The following is a 12,722-nucleotide window of genomic DNA, read 5'->3' on the forward strand; positions in this document are numbered from 1 at the left end:
GAGGTAATTTGTACATGTAGGTAGGGGTAAAGTGACTATGCATAGATAATAAACAGTGAGTAGCATCAGTGTAAAAACAAAGGGGGGAGGGGGGGTCAATGTAAATAGTCCGGGTGGCCATTTTATTAATTGTTCAGCAGTCTGTTAAGAAGCTGTTAAGGAGCCTTTTAGACCTACAGTAGACTTGGCGCTCTGGTACCACTTGCCGTGCGGTAGCAGAGAGAACAGTCTATGACTAGGGTGACTGGAGTCTGACCATTTTTTATGCCTTCCTCTGTCACAGCCTGGTATAGAGGTTCTGGATGGCAGGAAGCTTGGCCCCAGTGATGTAATGACCGTACACACTACCCTCTCTAGTGCCTTGCGGTCGGAGGCCCAGCAGTTGCCATACTAGGCAGTGATGCAACCCGTCAGGATGCTCCCGATGGTGCAGCTGCAGAACGTTTTGAGGATCTGAGGACCCATGCCAAATCTTTTCAGACTCCTGAGGAGGAAAAGGTGTTGTCGTGCCCTCTTCACAACTGTCTTGGTGTGTTTGGACCATGATAGTTTGTTGGTGATGTTGTTGTGTAACAACAACATTATGTACAAAATAAGTACAAACAATGTGAAAAAACACACAAAATATCACAGTTGGTCAGGAGCCCGTAAAACAGCTGCCATCCCCTCCGGCGCCATTATCCTCATGTTGTTTAGCTTGGCTTTGGATATCACTACGTAGCTATTACAATGTTATATTCTGAAGTTGTTATTAGTATTATTACCTTTAGTGTCATTTCTATGTGTAATACTTGCTATTTATGTTGCCCATTTGTATAGCCTCATTGTATGGTATTAGGTAAGATGTTATTATTGTACTTTTATGTAATACCTGGTTATTAGATACAGTCCTTAACTACTGTGCTATTCCAGTTCTGTTCCATTTTTATTCACTGCTGTAGCCTATTTGATATGCATCCATCCATCCCGCTCTATTCATTGCATTCCATGTGTATATTCATTATCTCTCTGTTTTTGTGCCTGTACAGAACCATACCCATGTTCATCTTCTTCTGTCTGTGAATAAAGTTCCTGTGTGTGTTAACTCTTGGGCTGCTTTATTCCCCTCTAACCGGGGGCAGTGTCAGTGAGTCACAAACCAGCAAAATACGTAGAGCCGCGACGCTCTCTTTCAAACAGATTGGAATAGTTTAGAAAAATGTATGTTGCTTAAATTTGAGTAGCATACAATTAATCAATCAATGTACATGCAAAAACATAGATATTAAAACAAACAATTCAAAAATATCGACCTGCAATAGAGCATGCTGGGAAATATGATAATGATGGGTGTGGTTCTGGTTCAACTCTGGTTATTAAAGAGCGACTGCCTGCCCGTAAAAAAGCTACTTTTCGTTTTGAAAATGGCCTATGGGGCATCGATATGAGTCAGAAAAATGTATTCTAGTGTCAAAATGTATTAAATAGTATAATTCTGGTAATAAAGACGGTCTCGTCCAAAACTGAGATTTGTAAAGATAGGAGAAAATGGTATGTCACGGAATGAAGGGTACCGTAACAGCATTCCTTGGGTTGGGTTTATTTTATTCCTTCCCAGTCTCAAAGTCAACAGTAAAAAGGCAACTCCAGGATGCTGTCCTAGGCAGAGTTGCAAAGAAAAGCCATATCTCAGACTGGCCAATAAAAAGAAAAGATTAAGATGGGCAAAAGAACAGACACTGGACAGAGGAACTCTGCCTAGAAGGCCAGCATCCCGGAGTCGTCTCTTCACTGTTGACGTTGAGACTGATGTTTTGCGGGTACTATTTAATGAAGCTGCCAGTTGAGGACTTGTGAGGCGTCTGTTTCTCAAACTAGACACTCTAATGTACTTGTCCTCTTGCTCAGTTGTGCCCTGGGGCCTCCAACTCCTCTTTCCATTCTGGTTAGAGCCCGTTTGCGCTGTTCTGTGAAGGGAGTATTACACAGCGTTGTACGAGATCTTCAGTTTCTTGGCAATTTGTTGCATTTTCTTGCCTTCATTACTCAGAACAAGAATAGACTGACGAGTTTCAGAAGAAAGATTTTTTATTTCTGGCCATTTTGAGCCTGTAATCGAACCCACAAATGCTGATGCTCCAGATACTCAACTAGTCTAAAGAAGGCCAGTTTTCTTGCTTCTTTAATCAGAACAACAGTTTTCAGAAGTACTAACATAATTGCAAAAGGGTTATCTAATGATCAATTAGCCTTTTAAAATTATAAACTTGGATTAGCTAACACAACGTGCCATTGGAACACAGGAGTGATGGTTGCTGATAACGGGCCTCAATAGTCATTTACAACATTAACAATGTCTACACTGTATTTCTGATCAATTTGATGTTATTTTAATGGACAAAAAATGTGCTTTTCTTTCAAAAACAAGGACATTTCTAAGTGACAAACTTTTGAACGGTAGTGTACATGTAGGTAGGGGTAAAAGTGACTAGTCAATCAGGATAGATAATAAACAGAATAGCAGCAGCGTATGTGAAGAGTGTGAAAGTGTGTCTGTGTGTTTTGTCTGTGTGAGCGTATGTAGTCTATGTGTGTTGGAGTGTCAGTGTAGTATGTGTGAGTGTATGGGTAGACTCCAGTGAGTATGCATTGAGCCGGTGCAAGAGAGAGTGCAAATAAAAAGGGGGGCAATGCAAATAGTCAGGGTAGCCATTTGATTAATTGTTCAGCAGCCTTATGCCTTGGGGATAGAAGCTGTTCAAGAGCCTTTTGGTCCCAGACTTGGACCTCCGGTACCGCTTGCCATGCGGTAGGATAGAGAACAGTCTATGGATTGGGTGGCTGGAGTCTTTGACAATTCTTAGGGCCTTCCTCTGACATGTTTGTATTTGTATTTATTATGGATCCCCATTAGCTGCTGCCAAAGCAGCAGCTACTCTTCCTGGGGCCCAGCAAAATTAAGGCAGTTTATACAATTTTAAAAACATTACAATACATTCACAACAAATTTCACAACACACTAAGTGTGTACCCTCAGGCCCCTACTCCACTACCACATATCTACAACACAAAATCCATCTGTACGTATTTGTATAGTGCATATTTTATCGTGTGTGTCTATGCATGTGTATGTGCCTATGTTTGTGTTACTTCACAGTCTCCGCTGTTCCATAAGCTGTATTTTTATCTGTCTTTTTAAATAAAATTGTACTGCTTGCATGTTTTACTTGATGTGGAATAGAGTACCATGTATTCATGCCTCTATGTAGTACTGTGCACCTCCCATAGTCTGTTCTGGACTTGGGGACTGTGAAGAGACCTCTTTTGACATGTCTTGTGGAGTATGCAGGGGTGTTCGAGTGTTGTCAATTTGTTTACTGTAAAATAGCCACCGGTGTAGAAAAAGGTGAACATTCCACTTTTTGCGTTTTCCACAGTTTCTTACTTAGGCTGGCGACCTGCGTGATCAAGGAAGCCACCTCAATCCTATAATCCTCGGCAAGCAAACAATTGCCTCATTGGAACTCTGAGTGATCCGGTTTGTCCCGAAACAAAGTGTAGTAGATACAGCTCCTACAGCACTGGAACCGTTAATTTACTTCTCCAGACAAAGAGGGCTCCATTGCAAAACTCATCTGGGACTAACTTTGCTAGCTTGATGGCTAGCAGCTTAGCTAGGTTAGCGGCTCTGTTAAGCAGGCTTCAACATGTCTGTTAAGCGTGATTCCGGGACAAGAAACAGCGGTCCTAGCTGTTAAAAGCTAACCACGTTGCGGAATCCATGCAAAAACAAGTTCGGTATTTATATTTAATGAAGATTGGTTATGTTTAAGTCAAAAATAACTAACTGAGTGTTTCCAGCATATAGTTTTCAGCTGCACACTCTGATGACATGACCTGGTATAGAGGTACTGGATGGTAGGGAGCTTGGCCCCAGTGATGTATTGGGCCGTACACACTACCCTCTGTAGTGCCTTACGGTCGAATGCAAAGCAGTTGCTATACCAGGCGGTAATTTGATTTGATGTAATCTTTTTGATGATCTGAGACCCCATGCCAAATCGTTTCAGCCTCCTGAGGGGGAAGAGGCATTGTCATGACCTCTTCACATGTTTGGACCATAAATAGGTCCTTAGTGGTGTGGATTCCGAGGAACTTGAAGCTCTCGACCCGCTCTACAACAGCCTAGTCGATGTGAATGGGAGCGTGCTCGGCCCTCCGTTTCCTGTTGTCCACGATCAGGTCCTCTGTCTTGCTGACGTTGAGGGAGAGGTTGTTGCTAGCCTCGAAGTGAGCACAGAAGGCATTTAACTCATCTGGTAGGCTTGCGTCACTGGGTAGCTCATTTGTAGCTCATCACTGGGTCCCCATTTGTAATCAGTGATAGTTTGCAAGCCCTGCCACATTGGACGAGTGTCAGAGCTGGTGTAGTAGGATTCGATCTTATATCCTGTATTGATGCATTGCCTGTTTGACGGTTCGTCGGAGGGCATAGCGTGATTTCTTATAAGCGTCAAGAATAGTATCCCGCTCCTTGAAAGCGGCAGCTCTCATGGCGTCTGGTTGGGATATGTACTGGTTACTGTGGGGATGATGTCGTCGATGCACTTATTGATGAAGCTGGTGTTTGATGTGGTAAACTCCTCAATGCCATCGGATGACTCCTGGAACATATTCCAGTCTGTGCTAGTGAAACAGTCCTGTAGCTAAGCAGCCGCTTCATCCAACCACTTCCGTATTGAGAGCGTCACTTGTACTTTCAGTTTGAGTGTTTGCTTGTTAGCAGGAATCAGGAGGATAGAGTTATGGTCAGATGTGCCAAATGGAGGGCGAGGGAGAATTTTGTATGCATCTCTGTGTGTATAGTAAAAGTGATCTAGAGTTTTGTTTTACTCTAGATGCACAGGTGACATGCTGGTAGAAATTAGGTAAGAAGGCTTTCAGTTTTCCTGCATTAAACTCATCGGCCACTAGGAGTGCCACCTCTGGGTGAGCATTTTTTTGTTTGCTTATGGCCCTATACAGCTCGTTGAGTGCGGTGTTAGTGCTAGCATTGGTTTGTGGTAGTAAGTAGACAGCTACGGAAAAATATAGATAAACTCTCTTGGTAAATACTATGGTCTACAGCTTATCATGAGGTATTCTAACTCAGGCTAGCAGAACTGTGAGACCTCCTTAATATTAGATTGCACACCAGTTGTTGTTAACAAAGAGAAACACCTCACCCCCCGAGTTTAGCCGACGCTGCCATTCTGTCCTGCCGATGTATAGAAAACCAGTTCAAGTTATATTTTCCATGTCCTTGTTCAGCCACGACTCTGAGAAATATTGGATATTACTGTCACGGATCCCTCCGGTACTGTCATTACGCACACCTGGTCCCTATTCCCATTTGATTAGTAATTGTATAAGTGTGCCTTTTGTTCACAATTGTCCTGTCGATTATTGTTCCAATGTGTGAGTACCTATGCTGTGTTTTAGCTTTCATGCCGCGTATATTGCACAGATGATTACGGGTCTCGTCCCGTGTGGTGTCATTGTGCGATTGTGTTATTTATTCGAGGTACTCCTCTCTCTTTTTTGGGGGTTTCAAGCCTGTGTTTTGTATACGTGTTTGTTTGGTCTTTGTCCCCGTGCCTTTATACGGCACACTGTAATTTGGGAAATAAAAAACCCTATTACAAATTCCTGCACCTGTGTCCCGACCATTTACGCCAACGTGACAATTACACCATGCCCAAACCGAGCGCCCGCGTGCGCCATCGTGCGCAAATTGATTTTGTCCCCCCACACTAAATGCGATCACGACATGCAGGTTGAAATATCAAAACAAACTGAACCAATTATATTAATTTGGGGACAGGTCAAAAAGCATTAAACATGTATGCCAATTTAGCTACCTTGCAGTTGCTAGCTAATTTGTCCTGGTATATAAACATTGAGTTGTTATTTTACCTGAAATGCACAAGGTCCTCTACGCTGACAATTAATCCACACATAAAAGGGTAAACCGAATCATTTCTAGTCATCTCTCCTCCTTCCAGGCTTCTTTTTCTTTTTTGGACTTTATATGGCGATTGGCAACTTACTTTCTTAATAAGGTGCATTACCACAACCGACCTCAGTTCATCTTTCAATCACCCACGTGGGTATATGCTTCTAAAAACCAATGAGAAGATGGCACGTGGGTATATGCTTCTAAAAACCAATGAGAAGATGGCACGTGGGTATATGCTTCTAAAAACCAATGAGAAGATGGCACGTGGGTATATGCTTCTAAAAACCAATGAGAAGATGGCACGTGGGTATATTCTTCTTAAAACCAATGAGAAGATGGCACGTGGGTATATGCTTCTTAAAACCAATGAGGAGATGGCACGTGGGTATATGCTTCTAAAAACCAATGAGAAGATGGCACGTGGGTATATGCTTCTAAAAACCAATGAGAAGATGGCACGTGGGTATATGCTTCTAAAAACCAATGAGAAGATGGCACGTGGGTATATGCTTCTAAAAACCAATGAGAAGATGGCACGTGGGTATATGTTCCTAAAAACCAATGAGAAGATGGCACGTGGGTATATGCTTCTAAAAACCAATGAGGAGATGGCACGTGGGTATATGTTCCTAAAAACCAATGAGAAGATGGCACGTGGGTATATGCTTCTAAAAACCAATGAGGAGATGGCACGTGGGTATATGCTTCTAAAAACCAATTTTTATTTTATTTTTATTTATTTCACCTTTATTTAACCAGGTAGGCAAGTTGAGAACAAGTTCTCATTTACAATTGCGACCTGGCCAAGATAAAGCAAAGCAGTTCGACAACATACAAAAACACAGAGTTACACATGGAGTAAAACAACATACAATCAATGATGCAGTAGAAAAAATATAAAAAAATAAGACTAAATACAATGTGAGCAAATGATGTGAGATAAGGGAGGTAAAGGCAAAAAAATGCCATGGTGGCAAAGTAAATAAAGTATAGCAAGAAAAACACTGGAATGGTAGATTTGTAGTTTGAAGAAAGTTCAAAGATAAAATATAAATAATATGGTGCAAAGGAGCAAAATAAATAAAATAAATAAATACAGTAGGGGAAGAGGTAGTAGTTTGGGCTAAATTATAGATGGGCTATGTACAGGTGCAGTGATCTGTGAGCTGCTCTGACAGCTGGTGCTCAAAGCTAGTGAGGGAGATAAGTGTTTCCAGTTTCAGAGATTTTTGTAGTTCGTTCCAGTCATTGGCAGCAGAGAACTGGAAGGAGAGACGACCAAAGGAGGAGTTGGCTTTAGGGGTGACCAGAGAGATATACCTGCTGGAGCGCGTGCTACAGGTGGGTGCTGCTATGGTGACCAGTGAGCGGAGATAAGGGGGGACTTTACCTAGCAGGGTCTTGTAGATGACCTGGAGCCAATGTGTTTGGCGACGATTATGAAGCGAAGGCCAGCCAACGAGAGCGTACAGGTCGCAGTGGTGGGTAGTATATGGGGCTTTGGTGACAAAACGGATGGCACTGTGATAGACTGCATCCAGCTTGTTGAGTAGGGTATTGGAAGCTATTTTGTAAATGACATCGCCGAAGTCGAGGATTGGTAGGATGGTCAGTTTTACGAGGGTATGTTTGGCAGCATGAGTGAAGGATGCTTTGTTGCGAATGAGAAGATGGCACGTGGGTATATGCTTCTAAAAACCAATGAGAAGATGGCACGTGGGTATATGCTTCTAAAAACCAATGAGAAGATGGCACGTGGGTATATGCTTCTAAAAACCAATGAAAAGATGGCACGTGGGTATATGCTTCTAAAAACCAATGAGAAGATGGCACGTGGGTATATGTTCCTAAAAACCAATGAGAAGATGGCACGTGGGTATATGCTTCTAAAAACCAATGAGAAGATGGCACGTGGGTATATGCTTCTAAAAACCAATGAGAAGATGGCACGTGGGTATATGCTTCTAAAAACCAATGAGAAGATGGCACGTGGGTATATGCTTCTAAAAACTAATGAGAAGATGGCACGTGGTTATATGCTTCTAAAAACCAATGAGGAGATGGCACGTGGGTATATGCTTCTAAAAAACAATTAGGAGATGGGAGAGGCAGGACTTGCAGCACGTTCTGCGTCACAAATAGAACCAGCTTCTATTTTAGCGCCTGGCAATGCAGACGCTCGTTGGCGCACGCGAGCAGTGTGGGTGCAATAATTGAATAACATATATGTGTACATTTATTTTGCAACGCTCACGCACACAACACATCCGGTTTGGGCATGGTGTTACAGTTCAACAGATCACGTTGATAGGATAGTCTCGAAGGGAGCCCGTCCAGTTTATTCTCCCGTCATTGCACGTTTGCCAATAGAACGGAGATTAGAGCTGGTTTATCCACCTGAACTGTGCTTGTTAGACACGGCACACATCTCAAGAGCAGGGGTTGGAACCAAAAGTATTGTAATGAAACAGCAGGGAGCAGGTCTCGAACCCCCGACCAAAAGTATTGTAATGAAACAGCAGGGAGCAGGTCTCGAACCCCCGACCAAAAGTATTGTAATGAAACAGCAGGGAGCAGGTCTCGAACCCCCGACCTTTTAAGCCAAAGAGGCTTGGCTTAAAGCGCTGGGCATCTTGTTATGACATGCATTATCTGAATTAGGCCCACAGAATGGACAAGTGGCGTTTATGTAGGTTTTTCTATAAACTAGGGTACTTGTGAATTTCCCACACTGGACAACTTGTTGCAGCTGTTGATAAGTCATTGATAATAATCTGCACAAAAAAAGCATTACATTAAGATATAAGGGGGATCATAGCTATTTTCAATAAAATGCACAAGTTGATTTAAAACCTGTTTAACCCTTTATGGTTGGTGTCTTGACGGATTTGTTCAAAATCGTTTGACATAAAATATTACTTTTCTATCCTTGCATTTATGGCAGTGTAAGTTGTCTTTATATCATACAGGTTTAAGTTCAATGTCTAATTTAAATGACTAATGGCTATAATAATCCTGGATCTAGCTATCGGACAGTTCTTTGAATATAGATCTCAGAAATGCAGTGTGACTATGTAACATTTCGTGTCTCGTTATGTTATGGGGTTAAAACAGTTTTTATTATGTTAGGGTTGAACTGGCTATTTGTATGCATAACTTATATAATATACCGGGGAAGCTATGCTACAATATTAAGTATATAAACTACGTGTAAATCAACTGTTGAAGACAAGAAGAACTACAACCGGCAACAGGAAGTGCGTCACGACGCTGGGATCAGCCTGCACGCCGACGACAGGAGGAGCAAGTTTAAACCACGCTCCTCCTCCCTCTGACAGGCCAGCATTGAGCGGGAACTAACTCTGTCAGAGAATAAAAGAGAGAACAAAGGAGGTGTCGTTCTCTTTCCTGTTTGCCCTGCGAGGTGTCACAGAGAGACCGTATACTAACGACATATTTACCACACACGTGTTTGCATGAATTAAAATGCAGCTAAATCAGAAGTCACTATGTGCTGACTCTTTTGTTCTGTTACCAGAAACGAACTGTCGCAACATTTACAATTAGCACACTAATCCATACTTAAACTTGAATTTGGAGCTCAGAAATTCAAGTCCTGGAATAGGCCTACCTTGAAAATCGGTAATTTCCTCAACTTGGTGGTTGAAAAGTTCTTGTAATTATTGCTGGCAATTTATGTTCTTCTGTTCCCTTATAATTATCCATGATTTCATTTTTGATCCGTTTTTGTGAGAGATGTGGCCACTTTCGTTTGTTTCCCGCCACTTCAATTGAAGGGTGTTGCGCTACTCTTTTGCGATAAAACCATGTGCGGTTATTATGAGGACGACAACATGAAGTTGCCTTCAACTTTGCTTTCCACACAAATCCTTCAATTAAAAAAGGAACCTTGTTAAATTTGCATATATTCATAAATACACACGTGGAACTGCATGAAAATCCTATTTATTTTTGTTTCAAACCATTTTAAATGTTTATCCCAATGTCACATATTGACCCCATTATTTATAGAAGTACCCAATAACAACATCCAACTGGTGCTAATTACAGTCTGTAATTACACAGGTGTAACAACAAATGCTTGTTACCCTGCGTGTTACAAATGGGTAACAAATGGGTAAGAGAGTAATTACAAAAGAGCACTGTAATTACTGACCGTGTAACACAGTTGAAACGGCATCTTTTGTGTGTCTTCCACTTAGATACCAGTTGCATTTACATGGAGATGTAGGTTCTGCGTCAGTCACATTACATACTGTGTTTTACAAGTAGCCCATGTCTTGTTATAAGAATAAATGTGAAAGGCAGCACTACAATTGTTTGAATGACATTAAATGATTACCTATCTTGTAATATATAATCATGTATTGGAACATGATAGAAGTATGATGTAGGGTAATAATAATTCTAGAAAATTACCAATGAGATTGCAAATTAAATGATTTGTATATATTGTATTTTATTACACTTACATACAGTTATCATAAATAAGAGCTTTAAGAATTCATTTTAAACCTATTTACATGTTCATATTCATAAGAGGACACAAATGACATTTAGCTACAATTGATGAAAATTATATTTAAAAATGAAATATAACTATTCAGCATTTTATTGCTGAATAGTTATATTTCATTTTTAAATATAATTTTCATTAAATTTTTAAGTAAAACTTCTTCAGTGCTCTTCCATATCACTGTTCTCAGCCAAGTCCTTCCATGTCACGTCCTGACCATAGTGAGTGTTATTTTCTATGGTAGATTAGGTCAGGGCATGACTGGGGGTGTTTGTCTGGTTTTTGTATGTCTATGTTTTGGTTCTAGGTTTGTATTTCTATGTTGGTGTTATTTGGCATGACCTCCAATTAGAGGTAGCAGGTTGTCGTTGTCTCTAATTGGAGGTCCTATTTAAGTTTAGATTTGTCCCACAGGTGTTTGTGGGTGATTGTTCTTCGTGAGGTTTATGTTCCTCCAGCGTCACGGTTTGTTGTTTTTGTATTTACTTAAAGTGTTAATTGTTGCATTCGGTTTCACTGATTTAAATAAAACATGTGGAACTACGAAAACGCTGCATCTTGGTCCGCTCTTTTGTACAGCCATGACATTCCAGGGATGCCAATGGGATGCTTGAGTTGGGGTGTTCATGAAAGAACCAATGCTTGGAGGGGGGAGATGCCCACATGCAGGAACGCCCCAAATTGCGGGCTGCAGTTGCACACAGGTTCATGTCCTAACTGTCCAGGAGCAGAAACTACAGATCATCCTCCTTCACTGTCAAATTTATGAACAAGCATTTCGCTACACTCGCATTAACATCTGCTAACCATGTGTATGTGACCAATAACATTTGATTTGACATCAAAGGCAAACGCTCAGAAGAATGATCACATCCCTGGGAATAAGCTTCACCCTCTCCAATTTGCTCAAAACCCGCCCAGAACACACTGTAATCCATTTATCAATAACTTCCTTCTTCCAGTCATGTAGACTGGAATGCAGAATCTAGAACACCACCAGTCTCACCACACTCCATCCCGGTAGGTGGCGGTAATGCACCTAATACTGGTATGCACACCGCCAAGAAGTTGCACGCCATTGCACATTTTGGCCACCAGACGTCTCTCCTCCCGAGATAAATACTGTAGTCAGCACTATTCTGTACCACACACACGTCATTCGAACGAAGGTTGGGAAGAAACGTTTATCCTACAAGCGCTACGGTTTACAGGTAGGAGATACCTTGTGCTATGTTTAGCTAGATTTTAACACATGTATCAAGCGGCGGAGTATGTCGCCCGCCTTACGTTTTGTTCAATGGGTTTGTTTAGTTTCCGGTCTATGCTGCTTGACGTGTTCTCTGCACACGGCACGGTAGATTTTGCTAGTGCAGAGTGCATAAATTCAGCTCATGGCGCTCTCTTTTGATAGTAAACTCGGTGTATTTCGTCTCCGAGATTCCTGTGGTCGTTACAAAACAATCGTATTGTTTTTCATTTGCGCATGATTGCCTATCATTTACACCCTGACTAGGCCCTGGTAAGGGCCGCATGCAACCACCATATATTCTTCCTTCGAAATGCCGCATCTGTTGATTAAAGGAGAAAGAAATATCTAGCTATAAGTCTGGGTTCTTGCATGTTGCCCTTTTGTGATAAGTGATTTGTCGTGGTTATGCCAACACGACTCATTGTCCCCCTCGAACTAGTAGTATGGATCTGTTGACGTTCGTATTTACGCAACTAGTTATTCTCAGACACCACTGGCCCGATTTGGACCAAACACGGGCAATGATGCGTTTTGTCATGGTTGGTGCAATCCGATTTCTGTGTGACGTCCCTACCCTAAATCCCTACCGAAACGATTTTAAGTGTCAACTTGGATTGTGTAGTGACGTACCAAGGGTCCCGGATAACAATATTGACCATATTGCCATAAAGGTACAATGGTGTGTGATTGTGGCCTGCAATTTGTGGCGTTCTTGCATGTTTTCATTCCTGCATCTGCAGGAACACCCCCTGTCCAGCATGCCAGGCATGGAAGAAGGACATTGTCTACCGGTGTCTCTCCCACCTGCTGTTTAACGGAGTCCCAGCACAGTGTCCTTTGCTTACGCCTGCCGAACACTTGTCCTCGATGTTAACGGAACCCCTGGAAAGCGGTGCCCGACAGGCAGGGGCAAAGGACACTGTCTACCGGTGTCCTAACTAGCTATCCAGCCTGCTGTG

At 41.9% G+C, this 12,722-nt stretch overlaps 1 protein-coding gene across 1 annotated transcript in view; it reads left to right on the forward strand.

Moving 5' to 3' along the window:
• The first annotated feature begins 11,582 nt into the window (after window positions 1–11,582).
• The window catches only part of slc39a6 (solute carrier family 39 member 6), a 46,058-nt gene continuing 44,918 nt past the window's right edge, over window positions 11,583–12,722 (forward strand). The window contains exon 1 of the mRNA XM_014139142.3: window positions 11,583–11,725. The gene's annotated coding sequence lies outside the window, so the exon portion shown is untranslated. The remainder of the gene's footprint in view (window positions 11,726–12,722) is intronic.

This window comes from Salmo salar, chromosome 14 (genome assembly GCF_965601325.2).
Source record: "Salmo salar chromosome 14, fSalSal1, whole genome shotgun sequence".
Classification (NCBI taxonomy): Eukaryota; Metazoa; Chordata; class Actinopteri; order Salmoniformes; family Salmonidae; genus Salmo; species Salmo salar.